Source organism: Grus americana, chromosome 6, assembly GCF_028858705.1.
Source record: "Grus americana isolate bGruAme1 chromosome 6, bGruAme1.mat, whole genome shotgun sequence".
Lineage (NCBI taxonomy): Eukaryota > Metazoa > Chordata > Aves > Gruiformes > Gruidae > Grus > Grus americana.
Genome location: NC_072857.1, coordinates 16529013 through 16536189, shown reverse-complemented (window position 1 = coordinate 16536189; position 7177 = coordinate 16529013). Strand labels below are relative to the sequence as shown.

General features: G+C 45.3%; 1 protein-coding gene across 4 annotated transcripts in view; it reads left to right on the top strand.

Moving 5' to 3' along the window:
* Nucleotides 1-4619: 4619 nt before the first annotated feature.
* The window catches only part of MAP3K2 (mitogen-activated protein kinase kinase kinase 2), a 54928-nt gene continuing 52370 nt past the window's right edge, over nucleotides 4620-7177 (top strand). For 2 of the 4 annotated variants that reach the window (XM_054830950.1, XM_054830948.1), the window contains exon 1: nucleotides 4620-5030. The gene's annotated coding sequence lies outside the window, so the exon portion shown is untranslated. Of the gene's footprint in view, nucleotides 5031-5244; nucleotides 5262-7177 lie in introns of those variants that run through there. The other 2 variants (XM_054830951.1, XM_054830949.1) reach the window with 2 other exon arrangements.

Below are 7177 nucleotides of genomic sequence, written 5' to 3'. Positions count from 1 at the left end.
CCATTGTACAGCAGCCCTTGATCAAAGGGCATTGAGAGGTTAAAAAAGATGGGTGTGGTAACAGAAACATCCTTGACCTGTATAAGATTTGGGTGTCTGAAGTTCAGAGAACAGGGCTTGATTTATTTTATTTATTTATTTTACAGGGGAGGTGAATGCAACTGTAGGAAAAGGGCTAAGGAACCTTAGGAGGAATCAAGGAGATTTATTGATCAAACACTGAAACTGAAACGTTTGCTGCACTGTATGGTTGTAATAAGCAAAGAGAAGAATGTTAGAATGACAGTTACATTTACCATTCTGTTAGAAATCTCTTTTTAGTTACTTCAATATTTACTTCTGGCTAAACCTGTACCTATTCTGCCTACCTCTTACGAGATACTCATTTGACTGATAAATAGGTGCTTATCAACTGCTACTTTGCTTCACTGTCATAGAACTTTACATTTATGAAAGCAGTGTAGTTCCATGAAGGGGAATTTTTATCAACTGTACTTGCCTTATGTTTTACAGATAATCAATATTCTGCTTAATACAAAGAGTATTCAGGGTATTTATTTAGAGTAAAATGAAGTTTGATTATTCAGGAGTTTTACTTAGTGTAAAATGAAGCCTGTGTTGTAAAAAATCTTCATTCTTTAAAGATTAACAGTCATCGTGTTTGCTAAAGGGAATATAGTCTGTGCAGTGTCATTCTGCAGTAAGGTCCATTGTCTGCCTTAAGATGTAAATGAACAAATACGAGGCAACGTTGCTTGTTACAAGCTTTTATGGCCATGTTTAGTCTTCTGAATAGTTGTATAGAATAACCTGTATAATCTTCAAGAAAGCATGCTATTTGTCAGATAGTGTAATTTAATGTACTTCTAATCAGCATCTCCTAGTTTACTCTTGCCATCTCAAATGGCAGACTTGTGTTAAATGGCTGAATAATGTAGACATTAGGGGAATAATCTTATTAGTAAAGTCAACAGTGCCTGTGTTCTGGATTACTGAATATGGCTGAGTCCTAGAGGTAAATGAGCTGCTTCATAAACTTCAATCATGGGGTTGGAGCAGACAAACCTATCAGTACTGCTGCCCAGTCTCATTTATAGTGTGCTTTTTCTAGAGAAGCAACTCCATATCTGAATGACTACTGTATTTTTCCCATACTTTGGTCTGTTTCAAGTATTATAGACAAGTCAATAACTGGTTACTCTTTATTTATTTTGTTCTGGAACTAAACTTAAATGTTTTGGGCAGTGGGAATGCATCCTGGAATGCAAAACACTAAGTATGATGGTAAATTCCAGTCTGGGTAAGAAATACAGTTGCTAGGGGGGAAGACAAAGCCTCTTATGAATCTTCCAGCAGTGGTTTAGGACTGTCCTCCCCAAGGTATTTGCTCTTCCTCTCTTTCGGCATCAACCTCAGAGGGATGGTGCATTTCTGTTGGGAGGAACTGGAACTACTGAGATGCAGGCACAGGTTTTCTTCTGTCATGGAAAGGCAGAGGAGGATAGCAGGCAGGTAGGACTAGCAAAGGCTGGAAATAATACTGTTGTTTCCTCAATGCGTGCAAGCTGGATTTAAATTTATAAACAGAATGTTGTCCCTCCTGCTGGTGAGGAAGGACTCTTGATCGTGTTGTAACATTCTGGCATCACAAACTTTACACTACTACTGTTCCCAAAAGAAGCCGTTTTGACTGCTCTTATCTGCTCTGTCTCCAGCAGCTTGTTCCATTGCCTGTTAATTCATCTTTTGATTAAAAATATTTGAAATTAATCACTTATTTAACTAGATCCTTTTCGGGATGTAGTTCAGAATGTGGTAACATGGTAATATGGTGTCAGCTATAGGAAGGAGCGGTGGGGAGGCAAAGAAACTTGGGGAGGAAAAGGAGTTTGATGGCATGGCCGTGAAAAGGGGCTGGTTTGTTCCCATTTAAAGTGTTTAGAAGCTATGGCTTTAATGTTAAGTAATACATGCACTTGTTAGCCTCAAGCAATACATCTAGAAGGTGAGAACTGCTTATTGCAATGAGGTATTGATTCTGGAATCCAGGGAGAGCCATACTGCCAGATTTCAGTCAATTGCTTGAGTAGACTATCCTAAGATGTGCTTACCCTATAATTTCCACCCCCACTCCTCCCAGCTTCCATCACCTCTATAGGGCTTGTGCTGAATGCATAAATAACTAATTTGCTTTATCGTGACTTCTGTCATCTATTTTTATGCTCTTTTTCCATATCAGCAGTTACACTGTTCTTGTAAGCTTTATTTTGCTCCAGTAGCATGACACATGATCTCAGAACCATGCCCCTGGGTTTAGGCTGAGCTCAGTGTGAGCCAGTGTCATAAATGCTGGTCCCTGGTGTTGGTAGACATTTTTAATCTCAAAGTCAATATTTAGCTGTTTACCCCGCTCCTGATTCTGAAGATGCTCTGGTTTAGGGATTATGGCACAGTAGCGCTGATGCCTCATCACCTCTGCAAAGCACTCTTGGGACGGTGGACATAGTGCAGTGAGAGCTCTGTGCTGTTTGGGCTTTGTGCAGAAATTCGAAGGACCACTTGGGCAGAGGAATGTGGGATGTTTTTGCACAACCCTTGCTTGCTGTTTCTGTAGTGAAGGAACTCTGGCTTCAAAACCTACTGTTCACTAACCCTTCCTCCATCAGTGAAATCCATTTGCAAGATGCTAACACTGACAAATGGCCATGAACTGGAACATTAAGGCAAGGGAAACACTGGATGTGTTTTCAAAGCTGTGTAAGCAGCTGTGGCTCATTGATCTTGCTTGATGGTGCAGGAGCATCACACAAAGTCAGCATTTTTCTTGGCTCTTTCCCTATCATTTAGCAGAAAAGGTCACCTTTTTAACTTTTCTGGTTAAAGATTCTTGGGCACAAGAAGTGTCTCACGAACATGGCTGACAGTTTTACCAACTGTGGAACAAAGTGCCTCAGCTTTGAGGGACAACTACGTCTCCTTCATGTTGGCTCTGGAGTTCTTATTAATCAGTGTGATTCACAGCCTTGTGCCATTCTTGGATATGCTTCATCAGTTGGTCTTTTTAGCACAGTCCTCTTCAACCCATTTTTTTTTATTAAAAGATGACAATCCTTGTTTTTATAATTTTCTGCAATCTATTTCAGTGGAAGATCTCAAAATACTCAGGTCATTTTTAGTTTTATACGTGGTTCCCACTTAAAATTTACTTGCCTTGGTATGCAGCTCAGGGTCCTGTCCCACTGAAGACTTGTGTGTTTGAAAGGACTTCCCTGCATAATTTTATATATATATATGCCTATAATGATGTAAGTCTTGAATGGAAGTTTAAGTAGGTTTTCTGAGATTTAAGATGGCCAAAAAAAAAAAAAGCCCCCAACCCTTGTTTTGGGAAGATTTTGAGGGCTTGTCCAGGCTTTACAAACCTCTAATTGTCTTAAAGGTTAAGCATCTCTGGCCCTAGGGCCAGAAAAGAGCACGAGTGGCAGCTCAGTGGAGACTGCTGTGCTGTACAGTCGGGTACAGCAGCACACATCACCGTACCTTGGTACCACTCTCTCTGAACACACATTGCCTGTCACATGTCCCAGAAGGGGCTTTCCTAAATACACAGGGGTCACCCATGCATCTTGTACACAAAGGTTCATCACTGTAGGCTTATTTTTAAATCTGTACAAAAGTCAGTGCCACAGTAATATTTACAGGCATCTACTACTCAGACTTCGAGGGTAGCAGTAATAGCTGTCCTGCTACGTATTAGGGAGTGCTTCCTCGCTGATTAATTTAGGGTGGCATCCTTCTTCCTAGCATGTATGGAGTTCCTGAGGAAAGAAGGTGGCTCCAGCAGAAAGTGGTCAGCGTGTGCTGGGAGAAGCGGGCACCCTGAAGGCGGCAGAGCAGCATTTTGGATTGTCCTAAAAGGCAGGCGCAGCTATGGAGTCAAAGCAAGCCCTTCTGCAGGACTGCCGCTCCGGGCTTGTCACGGGCAAGGGGGTTTTTGAAGGAAGCAATGGAGACGTGACTGTAACCAGGTGACTGCTCACATCCTGTCCTTGCACAAAAGGGATCACAAAACGTCAGAAAAGCAATGGGCTGGGCCGAACTTCACATCGCCTGACGAAAACACAGTGGCTGCTCCTCCGTGCGACGGCGTACGGCGCGACGCTCGAGCAGCGGCAGGAGGCACACAGCCCTGTGCCGCTGGCCTGTCAGGCCGCCGAGTGCCGCGGAGAATCCCAGCGCGGGCGGCTGCCGGGGCCCGAGCTTCACCTCCCAGTACCGCCGCACCAGCAGGCGGGGCGGCAGCGCTTTTCCGCAGCTGCACCGGGGAAGGCGGGGCCTGGCCCTGGCCCCGGCCCCGGCCTCCTCGCGTCAGTCGGGCCGCCTTATGGAAAGGCGCGTTGCGCGGCGCTCGGTCTCGCGCACCGCCGGTTCCCCGCCCCGGGAACCGGGCGCGACGGAGGAAAGGCCCAGTGCGCATGCGCCGTCCCAGCCCTCCGGTACGGGCTGCGCTTTCCTGCTCCTCGTTTTGCGCTTGCGCAGAGGCGGGCCGTTATTCTTGCACCGCCCGTGCGCCGTGACGCCAGGCCGTGGTGACGTGTTCCCCTTGCCCTCCTCCGCCCCCCGCCGGCGGCGCGGCCGACGTCACGAGTTTCGGCGGAGGGGGAGGCGGAGCTTTCGGTTGGCAGCGAAGCGGCGGCGGCCGCCGGCGCCTCACGCCTGACGGGATCCCCCGGCCCGGCCCCGCCGCAGCGCCAGCGCTCCGGGGGCACCTTTCCCCGCTCCCCTCCTCAGGGGCCCGCCTCGGCCCGCGGCTTCCTCCGCGCCGGCCTTGGTGCCTCCTGTCACCCTCCCCGCCGTGCCCCCGCGCGGGCAGGCCCCGGGCCCCTTCCCCCCCTCCTCCGGGGGGGGTGGGCTCCTCTCCGGAAACCTGGCCGCTCTCTCCGCGCCGCCTGCCCAGCCGGGCCTGCGCCCGCCGCCGCCGGGCAGCGCGGGGGGTCCCTCGCGGCCGCCCGGCCTCCGCTGTGACACAGGTCGGTGCTGGCGCGGCGGGCGGGGGTGGCTGTGGGAAAGGCCGGGCGGGGGGAGGCCCTCGGCCGCCCCGATGCGTGTGTGTTTCGGGGTCGGGTTTGTCAGTGGAGGGGGCCGCCGGTGTGGGGGACGCTTGGGGCAGCTTCGGCATCCAGGAGGTGCCCGGGCTGGCGGGGGGAGCGTGAACCGCACCGCTGGGAGCCGCCGGGGGCACCGTCCCTGTGCAGATGGAGGTACGCGGCGGTGTAGTTATTTGAGGTGCTGGGGGGACACGACGCGTTAGTTATCTACGTTATAACTGCAGAATCTTAAGGATTTTTACGAGGTCTAGAAATACTCATATGTCACCGTAAGCCTTCCTGTGATTGCATGCTGATGCTGTAGTCTCTTGTCTTCAAATTGCTCTGCAGTGATAGCAGTGCTACGAATTGGGTATGTAGGTCAGATTCTGCGAGATATTTTTGTCGGGGGAAAAAGTGAATGTTAGATTATTTTTTCCCTTGTTGCTTTTGAGGTGCATTGCAGCACCCACGAGGTTGCTTTTTTTTGCCTTTTTTTTTTTTTCTGGCTTCCTCTCTTGCTTCATAAATCTGGTTTAGTTTTTGGCTGTGGAATTACTGAAGATCAAAACATTAAATAAGCTGAGCACTTCTAAGCTGTATTGTATCATGAAGTGTCCTCTGAGAGGGTGGTTACAGATAATAGAGGCCCACCTTGAAATAAGGAGGATTTCTAGTTCATACAGAAAACATTTCTCAGCCATAACATTTCTTTTCTTTAAACAATGCAGCACATTGCAGAGTGTAAGAGGCCTTCAGAAATGTGTTGCTATGCATATGGCAAAGACGTATTTGCAGGATGAATGTCTACATGCTTGTCTTGCACAACATCTTGGATTCTCTCATGCCGTAGCACTTATAAGCAGAATATCCTATAAAGCGTTCTGTCCTGTGGAATTCCCTTATCAATAGTTTTAAGGGAATGGGCACCGATGAATTAGTACTCATGCTAAACTGAAAAACCTTAGAAGAAATTTCTTGGTTGTTATTTTTCCCCTACCCTATAGCTAAACCCTTCACTGTCATTTGAAAATAACAGAAATACTCTATGAGGAAATTTTACTTTCATGTATGCCTTTACTTACAGTGGCTTTTTAACTAACTGCTTTTCTCAGAAATATATTAAAAAATGAGAACTTGCTGTAATTCCTGTTTTCTTTATGCTTTGTGTTCCGTCATGATAGCCACTGAAATGTATTGAACTTGAATATTGATTCAGATAATGAGCCTGTATATAATTAATCTGATTTTTTTCCAAGGTTTTATTGTATTTTGATAAAGCAGAATAGCAAGGTAATGTTTGTCAAATTGACTCATTGCTGGAGAAAAATCTGTGTACAGTTTGTCTTGATGAACTCTGTGTCAGTGGTTTACCTGACACTAATGGAAGAAAGAAAACAGATGTTTCTGAATTGCTTGTCTTGGCTTGCTGAGATTTCTAAACTGTCAGAGGAAACTTTTTCTAAGATAGCTGTGGTGTTTGGTAATCTTGAGAGCTTTTATAGTATATGTGAGTTGGCAGATATCTGTGACAGGCAGAATTTTTTAACATAGAGTAGCAAGACCTTTGTCTTGTTGGTTAATATTATGGTAGGGAAGGTCATACTTTCTCTTTTTTTTTTTTTTCTTTATGTTAATAAAACTGTAGATAATTTATGGTAAAAATAAATAACCCTTCAAATTTGGTCATAGACCCATCAGTGATTCTTTGCTGTGGTTCTTAGGAAAGCTAGTCGGTGTGCAGACTTGTGGAATTTAAAGCTGATTTAAGCTAAATACAGAAGACTTATTCTTTTATTATAAAGATACAGCTTTCTTCTAGAGAAAGCAAGAAAGTCGATCATGCTGTAATTTAATTCACATTTATAGTTTTTACTTTGCTTTTTTTTTTCCTTACAGTTTATTAAAATACTGTGTTAATATTTAGGTACAAATCAGAATGTTTTTTAAAACCTTGTCAATATTAATAAGTATTTTTGTAGAAATTCTTGGAAAAAGCTTTGCATATTAGCAATCTTAAGTTTCATTTTTTTGTCTTTCATCTCTATTACCTTTACTGCAGGCTGACTTTTTACATCATCAAACTAAAT